General features: G+C 35.3%; 1 protein-coding gene across 7 annotated transcripts in view; it reads left to right on the top strand.

Annotated features, from left to right (window-relative positions):
* The window catches only part of PCDH7 (protocadherin 7), a 535818-nt gene that overhangs the window by 185323 nt on the left and 336946 nt on the right, over window positions 1–13549 (top strand). The gene's annotated exons all lie outside the window — the stretch shown is intronic.

The following is a 13549-nucleotide window of genomic DNA, read 5'->3' as shown; positions in this document are numbered from 1 at the left end:
CTAAATCAGTTATTTCTTAAAAAAAACAAGACATATTAAAACATGTTAATACCTAGCAATTGTGTAAAACAATTTTTAAGATACTGTCATTGAAACACTGGTATAATAGATAAATGCTCTCTATAACGACTGTACAGTATAGTTGAAAAGTCCACAATAATATATAAAAATTTTAATACAACTGAAGAACTATAAATGTTGAAACAATGAGATCTATTTGGCTCAATAGCAGCAACACTTTCCAATAATTTATATGTTAGAAAAGTGCTGTTATATAGCATCTTGAATTTTGCATTTTGAGGAATTAAAAATAAGTAGATTATGGACTAGGCACTGTGGCTCACACCTGTAATTCCAGCAGTTAGGGAGGCCGAGGCAGGAGGATCACCTGACGTCAGGAGCTTGAGACCAGGTTGGCCAATATGGCGAAACCCTGTACCTACTAAAAATACAAACATTAGCTGGGCGTGGTGGCCTGTGCCTGTAATCCCATCTACTTGGGAAGCTGAGGTAGGAGAATCATTTGAACCTGGGAGGAGGAGGTTGCAGTGAGCTGAGATCATGCCACTGCACTCTAGCCTGGGTGACAGAGCGAGACTCAGTCTCAAAAATAAAATAAAATAAAATAAAATAAAATAAAATAAAATAAAGCAGATTATGGTCCTAGTAATAATTTCTAAAATGTGCATTGTTGGGGATCCAGATGCAAGGAAAAACATTATTAAACTGAAATTCAAGCTGATGACTTGTCTATGGACTTCTCAGCAACAGCGTATGAAGATGAAAATAATACTGGGCTGTGGAGACCTCCAGTAAGGGAGTTAAAGGAATGGGCTTCCTTGGCAACAAAAGCCAAAATAGACAAATGGGATCTGATTAACTGAAGAGCTTCTGCACAGCAAAAGAGACTATCACCAGAGTGAACAGGCAACCTACAGAATGGGAAAACATTTTTGCAATCTACCCATCTGACAAAGGGCTAATATCCAGAATCTACAAATAACTTAAACAAATTTACAAGAAAAAAACAAACAACCCCATCAAAGACTGGGCAAAGAACATGAACAGACACTTCTCAAAAGAAGACATTTATTCAGCCAACAGACATATGCAAAAATGCTCATCATCACTGGTCATCAGAGAAATGCAAATTAAAACCACAATGAGATACCATCTCACGCCAGTTAGAATGGCGATCATTAAAAAGTCAGGAAACAACAGATACTGGAGAGGATGTAGAGTAATAGGAATGCTTTTACACTGTTGATGGCAGTGTAAATTAGTTCAACCATTGTGGAAGACAGTGTGGTACTTCCTCAAGGATCTAGAACTAGAATTACCATTTGACCCAGCAATCCCATTACTGGGCATATACCCAAAGGATTATAAATCATGGTATGATAAAGACACATGTACACGTATGCTTATTGCAGCACTATTCACAATAGCAAAAACTTGAAACCACTCAAATGCCCAACAATGATAGACTTGATTAAGAAAATGTGGCACATATACACCATGGAATACTATGCAGCCATAAAAAAGAATGAGTTCATGTCCTTTGGAGGGACATGGATGAAGCTGGAATTCATCATTCTAAGCAAACTATCACAAGGACAGAAAACCAAACACCGCAAGTTCTCACTTATAGGTGGGAGTTAAACAATTAGAACACATGGACACAGGACAGGGAACACCACACACCAGGGCCGGTTGAGGGGTGGGGGGACTAGGGGAGGGATAGCTTTAGGAGAAACACCTAATGTAAATGACGAGTTGATGGGTGCAGCAAACCAACATGGCACGTGTATACCTATGTAACAAACCTGCACATTGTGCACATGTACCCTAGAACTTAAGGTATAATTAAAAAAAGAAAAGAAAAGAAAAGAAAAAGAAATGGGCTTCCTAATTAAACAGTCCCCTATGGAGTACATTGATTAAAAATTGCAATGAAGAAAAAAGTGAAAGCACAAATGCCCAATGCTAGGGTGATATAGATTAATTAGAAAATATACAGAGATAAGAAATTAGGATAGTATCCTTTAATATAATTAGCCATAAGGTGGAAAAAATGTGGGAATGAGGAGCTTACAGTATTTGTGTCTCTCAGAATATCGCACAACAAAGACTCAATCAACCAGAAAATGTAGGAGAAATGGATACATTTCTGGACACATACACCCTCCCAAGACTAAACCAGGAAGAAGTTGAACCCCTGCATAGAACAATAACAAGTTCTGAAATTGAGACAGTAATTAATAGCCTACCAACCAAAAAAAAGCCCAGGACCAGACAGATTCACAGCCAAATTCTACCACAGATACAAAGAGGAGCTGGTACCATTCCTTCTGAAACTATTCCAAACAATAGAAAAAGAGAGACTCCTCCCTAACTCATTTCACGCGGCCAGCATAATCCTGATACCAAAAGCTGGCAGAGACACAACAAAAAAGAAAATTTTAGGCAAATATCCCTGATGAACATCCATGTGAAAATCCTTGATAAAATACTGGCAAACCGAATCCAGTAGCGTATCAAAAAGCTTATCCACCACGATCAAGTTGGCTTCATCCCTAGGATGCAAGGCTGGTTCAACATATGCAAAAAAATAAATATAATCTATCAGATAAACAGAACCAATGACAAAAACCACATGATTATCTCAAAAGATGCAAAAAAGGCCTTAGATAAAATTCAACACCCCTTCATGCTAAAAACACTCAATAAACTAGGTATTGATGGAACATATCTCAAAATAATAAGAGCTATTTATGACAAACCCACAGCCAATGTCATACTGAATGAGCAAAAGCTGGAATCATTCCATTTGAAAAATGGCATAAGATAAGGATGCCCTCTGTCACTACTCCTATTCAACATAGCATTGGAAGTTCTGGACAAGGCAATCAGGTGAGAGAAAGAAATAAACGGTATTCAAATAGGAAAAGAGGAAGCCAAATTATCTCTGTTTGCAGATGACATGATTGCATGTTTAGAAAACCCGTCTTCTCAGCCCAAAAGCTCCTTTAGTTGATAAGCAATTTCAGCAGTCTCAGGATACAAAATCTATGTGCAAAAATCACAAGCATTCCTATACACCAATAGTAGACAAACAACCAAATCATGAGCAAACTCCCATTCACAATTGCTACAAAGAGAATAAAATACTTAGGAATACAACTTACAAAGGATGTGAAGGACCTCTTCAAGGTGAACTAGAAACCACTGCTCAAGGAAATAAGAGAGAACACAAACAAATGGAAAAACATTCCACGTTAATGGATAGGATGAATCAATATTGTGAACATGTCCATACTGACCAAAGTAATTTATAGATTCAGTGCTATTCCCAGCAAGCTACCACTGACTTTCTTCATAGAATTAGAGAAACATACTTTAAATTTCATATGGGACCATAAAAGAGCCCATACAGCCAAGATAATCCTAAGCAAAAAGAACAAAGCTGGAGGCATCACGCTACCTGACTTCAAACTATACTACAAGGCTACAGAAATCAAAACCACATGGTACTGGTACCAAAACAAATATTTAGACCAATGGAACAGAACAAATACCTCAGAAATAACACAACACGTCTGCAACCATCTGATCTTTGGCAAACCTGACAAAAACAAGCAATGGGGAAAGGATTCCCTTTTCAATAAATGGTGTTGGGAAAACTGGCTAGCCATATGGAGAAAACTGAAACTGGACCCCTTCCCTACATCTTATACAAAAATTAACTCAAGATGGATTAAAGATTTAAATGTAAGACCTAAAACCATAAAAACCCTAGAAGAAAACCTAGGCAATACCATTCAGGACATAAGCATGGGCAAAGACTTCACGACTAAAACACCAAAAGCAATTGCAACAAAAGCCAAAATTGACAAATGGTATCTAATTAAAGAGCTTCTGCACAGCAGAAGAATCTGTCAGAGTAAACAGGCAAACTACAGAATGGGAGAAAACTTTTGCATTCTTTCCATCTGACAAAGGGCTAATATCCAGAATCTATAAGATCTGCAACCGCCTCAAAAAGTGGGCAAAGGATATGAACAGTTTTCAAAAGAAGACATTTTTATGCATCCAACAAACATATGAAAAAAAGCCCATCATCACTGGTCATTAGGGAAATGCAATTCAAAAGCACAATGAGATACCATCTCACACCAGTTAGAATGGCGATCATTAAAAAGTCAGGAAACAACAGATGCTGGAGAGGAGGTGGAGAAATAGAAAAGCTTTTACACTGTTAATGGGAGTGTAAATTGGTTCAACCATTGTGGAAGACAGTGTGGTGATTCCTCGAGGATCTAGAGCTAGAAATACTATTTGATCCAGCAATCCCAAGACTGGGTATATACCCAAAGAATCATAGATCATGCTGCTATAAAGACACATGCACATGTATGTTTATTGCAACACTATTCACAATAGCAAAGACTTGGAACCAGTTCAAATGCCCATCAATATTAGACTGGATAAAGAAAATGTGGCACATATACACCATAGAATACTATGCAGCCATAAAAAGAATGAGTTCATGTCGTTTGCATGGACATGGATGAAGTTGGAAACCATCCTTATCAGCAAACTAACACAGGAACAGAAAACCAGACACTGCATGTTCTCACTCACAAGTGGGAGTTGAACAATGAGAATACATGAGCACAGGAAGGGGAACATCACCCACCAGGGCCTTTTGGGGGTTGGGGGCAAGGGGAGGGATAGCATTAGGAGAAATACCTAATGTAGATGACGGGTTGATGGGTGCCGCAAATCACCATGGCATGTGCATACCTATGTAACAAACCTGCACTTTCTGCACATGTATCCCAGAACTTAAAGTACATAAAAAAATTCTCCAAAAAACAAAACAAAACAAAACTACTGGAACATAGCCATGTCCATTTATTTACAGATGTTCTATGGCTATTTTTACACTCCACTGACACAGTTGAGTAGCTGTGGCAGAGACCTATGCTCACAAAGCCTAAAATATTTACTTTCTGGAATATTACAAAAAAAGTTTGCCAAACCCTTGACTAGGTTTAAAATAACCCAGCAATAAAGAGCAAAACCTAGATTGAATGATTGTGTCAGCAATATAGAGGGCCCACAATTTGTGTTTTAGAATATAATATCTTTTTTAGAAGTTTTCAGAAAAACAATTGTCTACATTAACCAAGAGTTTTAGGCTTTGGCTATTCTGTTTCCTGACATTTTTCATTAGTGCGGGTAAAAACCCAAGAAGCCGACTTACATTTTTAAGCTAGAGTAGTTCTTGCATTAGTCTGAATATTGAAATTCATTATATTTTCTTCTCATTTGCTAAATCAGAATATTAATATGATCCACATAAGGATAGCATGAAAAGTGACAACATAAATGAAATGAATAGCATTTTCCTGGCACAGAGTAGCTGCTTTTTTAAAAAAATATTAACATCATTGTTTTGTTGCAATAACTAAATAGTTTGTAATCTACTGGACTAAGAATTATAGTAATCGCTTACACTCTTAATTTCTAAAGTACAAATATAAATAATAATGTCAAATATGTAATTGCATGCAACTCAAAGGAAATACAGTTATTTAACTTCTGCTCCAAATGAGAGTTTTGATTAATTAATCCAAATGTCTCAACATGTATCTTGTTAATATCCTTTCATCTGCTATTGACTTGAAAGAAAGAAAGACAGTTTGAAGTATGGAGGGATCTTGAAATATTAGCAAAGGAAAACACCCCTAAAAAGTTTAAAGGCCTGATTAAAGTTTGTTTGAGAGTTCTGCCAGATATACTCTAACGAATGCACTATAGAATCCTAAATATGTTTGTTCAATAGCCACTGACACTGGTTGAGACTGTTTGCAGATTAATCAGTGCCTGTTCATTTGTAAGGAAAGATCTCACAGCCTTAGCCCCTCTTTAAAAATGAAATGCAGCACTCCTTATAATAGTGCAATGTTCTGCTCCATGACTGTTTCAGTGCTTTATGACTGACAAAGAGAGTCATTAGAAGTCTGTTTGATGGACATAACTAAGTGAATTGGAAAAAATAAAAAAGGCTTTTCAGCCCATTCAGAAATAATTGATGTGACTGAGACAGCTGTATGTGAGTTCCAGATAAGGAGACGATTTATGGAGAAACTACTGAAGCTAAAAAGGAAGGTGCAGATTTAAAGTTCCCAATAAAGTTGTCTGTAAGACAAAGAGCAGTATTCAATAAGGAAAGAGATTTAACCTGAGGTTTTTTCCAATAGATGGCATCCTTGGGGTCCTATCCTTTTGCCAATAAAATCCCCATAAAAGTAGTGTCACTAGGTTATAAAAAATGGACTCCAAGGGGAAAGCATCTGCACTCTTAGCCTTGTGCTATATTTTCTGTTTTACTGTAACTATTGTGTACAGGTTGTAACTTAGAAAATTTTGCTTAGTAGATGAAAGGCACGTTTTTAATATGTCTGATTGTGGAACATAATGTTTGCTTTTATGATGTGATGGTTACTTTCTAATTAATATAATCAGGATGGATAAAAAGAAAGGTTTTAATATTATTATTATATATATTTGTAAATATTCTTCTGGTCTCTATTGCTCTTCTTGGAAACTATACATGAACTTTTGAACAAATATTTTTCCAAATAGGTAACACCTGTAATGCCAAATAGGTAATATATATTTTGCAATCATTGTATTCTGAAAGCAGAATACATTAGTAATATAATATTAATAACATTAATAATAATGTGAATTTCAAAATTAACTTCCTCAAATGTGCAGATTATAAGTAGTAAATGTTACTACATCAATACTTGCAAGAAGGGAAGGTGGTTATGTGGTTCTTTAACATTAAAAAATGAAAATGAATCACAAAGCAAAATAAAAAGTAAAGAAGTTATTATAGTAAAATTTGACTTCTGCTTTCTAGAGATTTAAAAATATGGACTTTTTTGAAAACTGTTTCAGTCTTCTAGTGAATTTGAAATGTGTGAACTTAACTTTCCTTGAACTCTCTGGGTGGAGAGCGGGATAGAATTTGGCTGCTAGTTTATTTTTGAAAAAAAAGGTACAGTTTTTGAGAGCTTCTCATGTCATCTCTGAATCTGTCAACTGCCTAGATTTAGGGTGATTGTTAGGTGCTTTATGTTATCAATCATAGAGATGCAATTTTACGAAAGGGAATAATGAATCAAATGCTCACCTCATTTTCCCTTCATGAGTGCCTTATCCTTTGCAATAATGTCATTAGAACAGAAGCCTTCTTTCTGTAATCCAGATGGATTCTAATTCCTCTCTTTATCTAAGCAGGCAGTCTTTCTCTTGATCCCAATTTCACCAATATGCGCATTTTAGCATCTGTTTATATTTTTCAGAAAACAAAACTATCCAATACAAATGCATTTACTGGATATGTCACATAGTACACCCCACAGCAGTCAATTTAATAAATCCTAATTTGCTATGTTTGTCCTTTTAAGTCTCTGGGATTAATTTCATTTAGAAATGATCACTGTAATCGCACATCCCTTCCTCTGGTCTCATCTACATTTTAGGGCAGAGGGGAGGATATGAAGAGACCACCATGTTCAGGCTTCCCAACAGCAGAAGAGCAAGCATGGCAGATAGAGGACCTCTCCCTTCACACTTTTGCCTACTCATGGGACCTCTAGATTTCCAGAAAATAAAGTGAATAAAATTAAATAAAGAGTGAACAATGTTGGTTATAAGTATATGGTAGTTTAAAACAGCGTCAGCTCTAATGCATTTCCATTAGCTGGAGGCTTAGAGGGAGAATGATGGTACGTACAATGCTCCAGGAATTGTACATTATCTGGAGTTTACCTTTGAATATATTTGTAACAAACTCTAAAATGTCCGAATAGTACCTATAGTAAGGTGTGTCCTCAAATGAAAGTCTCTAGTATGTCATAATGGAGAAAAAAATAGTTGATAAATACCATTCCAAAATAACCAAATAGAGAAATATTCATGCTTAATGAATGATTAGATTTAAATAGCTTTTAAAAATGTTGAGTATTATTGTATGTACATATTTGTAGCACAAATAATTTGCATTTAGAAAAATAAAATTTTAGCACTTTAATAGGATAATTAGGTTTGAAATTTTGTGTGGATTTTAGAAATTCTATTTAGAAGCTTTACTTGGCCAGCTCTATATATTCTTAAAAAGCATCAAAGCAATGGGAGATAACTCTAGTTATACAGCTGTGGCCTGAGGTATACTATCTTTTATAGTCTATGTCTTTGAGGGAGCTTAAGGCTCTTTTTGTAAACTATCTCATTAATTCTGAAAGTATTTAAGTTAGCAAGGGGCAGGTACTATTATCTCCATTGTACAGACCCTGAGTCTAAGGCACAATAACCGAAGCTCAGGTGACTTGTCCTCGAGGACCCACAGGGTTTCTTGGAATAGAACTATTTTCTTGTTCGGTTATTTTTTGTGTGCTTTTTCTTTCCCATTAAACACACATACATTCACATACCTCATTAACAAAATTCCTCAAAACATTTCAATGTTTTTATAATTATTTTGATTTTATGTCTCTCTTCATTCTAGCTAGCTTGTCTTCTTTGCTCTCTTTCATTCTGCTCCCACCTTCTCTTATCGAGCACGCCTTTTTGTTTACATCTCCAAATATTTATTTTCAAGCAAACCTTCTTCAGTGCCAATGAAGAAAGACAAAAATGTAGATCAATAAATCAAACACTTTACAGAAATACTTGTTTTAACTTCTACCTTATTTCTCTCTCTTGTCATATATTTAAGAGTAGTAGTACATTCCCGCTTTCTCTATTTCTCCATTTATTGACAAGCCAATCTTCTACTTCTTTTGGTCCAACCTACAATTGTTTCCCAGAGTTTAGAGATACTATAGCCACAATGGCCTTCTAAAGGATAAATCCAATGGTCATGTGGTAGTCAGCATCCTTCTTGATGTCTCTGATGCGTTTGATCACATAGAATTGCCTTTCTGGAAATGTTATGTTTCCTTGACTTCTGAGTTTTGAAAGTGACCTGCTTTTCATTCTCATCTTTTTGTTGTTGTTGTTGTTGTTGTTTTTGAGACGGAGTCTCGCTCTGTCACCAGGCTGGAGTGCGGTGGCACGATCTCGGCTCACTGCAACCTCTGCCTCCCGGGTTCAAATGATTCTCCTGACTCAGCTTCCCGAGTAGCTGGGATTATAGTCACTTATTGCCATGCCCAGCTAATTCTTGTAGTTTTGGTAGAGACGGGGTTTCACCATGTTGGCCAGGATGGTCTCAATCTCTTGACCTCGTGATCCGCCGGCCTCAGCCTCCCAAAGTGCTGTGATTACAGGTGTGAGCCACTGCGCCTGGCCCTCACACGCTTTTTTTAATTGCTTGCTTCTAGCAATATGGAATATGGAATCTATAATCAACCCCCAAATATATATTATCTATCAAATTTCTTTTAGAGATCTCAACCAACAAACCACTGTCTTTGCAGTGCCTGCCCTAAATTCCTGAGTGTTAGAGAATCTTGTTTACGCCTCCATTTTACTGGAAACTTGATCACATTATATTTTTGTGCTTTTATAGACTGATAAGGTTTTGAGTTTCTTAAATGTGTAGAACCATTGTTGGAGCATCCTCGAAACCCTGGAACATAATGGACATAAAATAAATGGAGGTCTTGTGAATTAATGACTCAATCCAGTCAGATATATGGGCTTTCTTTATAATGGCCTTGCTGTCCATTTTCACTGCCACCACCTTCTCTCAACCTTACCTCTTGCTAGGTAAATATTTCATTATACTTTATCTCCTAGCATAATCTTCTGCCTTCAACATTTCTTCTTCCTCCTCTTTCATAAGGAACCGTCAGAAAATGTCTTCATTATTGACCTTTTCTTTAGATAATTCACTTACCTAAAGAAATTATTTGATTTTCACTCTCTTGTTTTTTAATTCTTTCACACATCTCATCCACAGGTTTTGGAATAATTTTCTTTAAGATCTCCGTCTTGCAGTACTTATTCAAGTCTGTAGCTTGTCTTCACAATTTCAAAGAGCTGGCAGACTGACACTCTTCCTCAAGCTCTTTTGCTTTCTTTGCTTTCTCTTCTCTTAGATAGACCAATTTACATTTACAGGACACAAAATTGTTTATCACCCCAGACAGAAAAATACAAAGTTCAGACACTGCAATTTACTAAATGTCTTTATGACCATACTTTTAAGTCTCAAGATGGAACCAGAAGTCTGCTGACTCTCCCTGGAAACTATTTTATACCCTTAAAGAACTGGCTAACTGCCTGGAGCACATTGCTTTCTTGAACCTCTACCTATGTTCTTCCTGACAATAAAGCTTCTCATTCCTTTCTGTGCCTCTTCATCAGCTGGGGATTTTTAAAAACTCCCGATCTCTGAGTCCCACCCTGATTGCTGATTCATTGGGTTTAAGTTGGGACCAGATATTGGCATCTGGTTTTTCCACAAGTTCTCTGGGTTCTCTAAAGCACATCTAGGTTGAAGAATTATCATGTAAGCTATTCTACTTCAGAGTATCAGTAATTAACAAAGTGACAGTTACATATATAATGCAAATTCATTCTCTCTGTCAGGAGTTGACACTCTGCTTTATATTTCTGCTTTAGTCAATCTTTCTGGACTATATAAATAATATGAATATGGTGTAATAACCTTTGCTGTAAAACAGCTATCATTTCAAGACTCAACTGTCTGCCTCTCTCTCTCGCCGTTTCTCTCTCTGTCTTTCTCTCATTTCATCTAACTCTGTATGTCTGATATACTATTTAAATTAAATGTTAATTCTTGCATCAATGGGAGCTCTTTCAGATTTTTGACTTCTGTATTAATTTGGTTCACATTGTCAACTTAAATACTTGACCACAAAAAACTTATTATTCAAAATTATCAAAATGAATTTGAAGAGCTAGTGATGTAATGCTGATATCTTACTATGACATTCTAATAAAATATTTTAAAATGTGAATAAAATGATAGGTGTGATATACTATAATCCATTGTATGATACATTTTATTTTAAATATTGTGAGTTACATTTTTATTCATTCAGATGTTATTTTAAATGCAAAAAGCATTTTATACAAGAAGGGAAGAATTGATGAATTTAAATGTTTCCTAATATATAAATAGATGTCAATATTTTAAAATTATGCAATTTTTACTTCTAAAATAACTGATAAAGATTAAATATTCACAGTCAAAATAGGGTAGGAAATCAAGAAAACAAAATGCGTAGGTTCATAGCAGTCATTATATAGTACATTACAGGAAAAACATTATTTTATTCTTAACATTTTTCATTATAAACATAGCTATCACTGGTTTCTCTGCTAGCCTATCCACTTTTGGTGAAATAAACATTTAAGCACATATTTCAAAATTTTTCCAAAATTATTCCAAATTTCAACCAAATGTCACTCTTTTTTTCTACTTTTATATCAAAATGAAACACCATTTCTAATCATTTCTTATGTTCTAAGTTTATTGGTATGTCTTATGTATTTCTGTATTCATTTTGAGCTTTCTTCTTGTGTTAATGAAGATATTCTAAAAGATTTGAAAGTCATTAAAATAGAATTAAGAACAGCAGTTGACCCTCCTTTCTCTTTTTATGTGTTTGTTTATTTTTAAATCCATTGCTATGTCTTTAAATGATAATATATCTGCATAACCCTTGGCATTCTTGGCTAAATTCAACGTTGTCATTAAAATTTCATTGTTTAGAAGTATTTACTGAATATTTTCTGTGTGTAGAACAATGTGGTTTTAGGAGACTGTCAGTGGTCTCATTTCCAAGGTGATACCAAAAGCATTAAACAGTCACAGGTGTGGAAGTGGGGTGGATGGGGTGGATGGGGTGGGTGGGGTGGACAAGGGGTGGGAGAAAAGAAAATACGCACACACAGATAAAAATGAGGGTACAGCCGGGCGCGGTGGCTCACGCCTGTAATCCCAGCACTTTGGGAGGCCGAGGTGGGCGGATCACAAGGTCAGGAAATCGAGACCATCCTGGCTAACACAGTGAAACCCCGTCTCTACTAAAAATACAAAAAATTAGCCGGGCGAGGTGGCGGGCGCCTGTAGTCCCAGCTACTCGGGAGGCTGAGGCAGGAGAATGGCGTGAACCTGGGAGGCGGAGCTTGCAGTGAGTGGAGATCATGCCACTGCACTCCAGCCTGGGCGACAGAGCGAGACTCCGTCTCAAAAAAAAAAAAAAAAAAAATACAGGGTATTTACATTTCTTTATACATTTTTTTTAAATAAAGGGTAAAATATCACAACTATATTACTGTAAAGAAATATGAGAATCATTAGTGAAATCAGAATAATGTTTCTAAAAAGTTTATTGTGAGTAAATTTAAATCTATAACATACCCATACTATGTATATTGAAAATATTTGTAATTGTTTATAAATACTGCAGTTTCAATTCAGTGAAACATTATAAAGAAGAGAACATGAATTAAATGTTTTCCTTTTGTATTAAGATTCAGCTATTCTGATTTTGACTTTGAATCAGAATAAAAAGGAGACTTTGTAAAGATTGTACACTTCAAATAAGTACATGAATTGTGAGCTACTGGGTTAAAAATACTGACAATTCACGATATTTTCAGCTAGTCTTCCATCAATGACAAAATAAAGGGAAATTTTATGGAAGCATGTGTTTGTCTTTAGCAAAGCCAATTTATAAATTAGGGGGAGATGTTATAACTCTTCTTAGCTTTCCCATTAATAACCTACCATGTGCATATAATCCTTAGTATTTCTAAAATTCTAATGGTCCAGGTCATGATTAGTAATTTGTGTCATGAACATTCAAGTTATAAAGGTGCAAAAAAGGTTTTGTAACCTTTCACTGTTTTCTAGCAACATTAATTTTATACTTTGTAATAAAAAGAAACAGTCTGAGTTATAAGTTTAAAAATATGTACACTTCTGACATTTTTCAGATTCATGCAGCAGCTTTATGGATACAACTATTACCAAGAATAATCTCAGACTGACACTGCAGGACATTTTTATATGTTTTTCCAAGTTATTATTCTTATGTAGCACTGTCAATACATGGCATTGGTTTGTTCCTTTAATGAGCCTATTATTTTATTTTATTTTATTTTGTGGTTAACTAAGATAATCTGCAAATACCTTCCATCTTCAGTCCAGCCATTGTCAGTAACATAGTAAATTGTGGGGTTCAATTGGATAAAGTTTCATAAAATTTTTAAGAAACAAATTAAAGGCTGTACATGATTTTACTTTATTGAACAAATCACAAACAGTAATATTAAGAACACACAATTAAACTTTATAGTTTATTTTCTACTCACTGTTTAGGGATACTTTTATCTATTATTTCAGTAAAACTCTTACAATTTCAAGGTCAATAGACAATATTTTTATAGGAATTATGTAATAAACATATTTCTGTTTCCTAGCACTGCATCTAAATTCTTATTTGTCTGCTGTACTTTGAATAGTTTAAGTCAACTGCCATCCCATTTG

Source organism: Papio anubis, chromosome 3 (genome assembly GCF_008728515.1).
Source record: "Papio anubis isolate 15944 chromosome 3, Panubis1.0, whole genome shotgun sequence".
NCBI lineage: Eukaryota > Metazoa > Chordata > Mammalia > Primates > Cercopithecidae > Papio > Papio anubis.
This window is presented reverse-complemented; position numbering and strand designations above follow the sequence as displayed.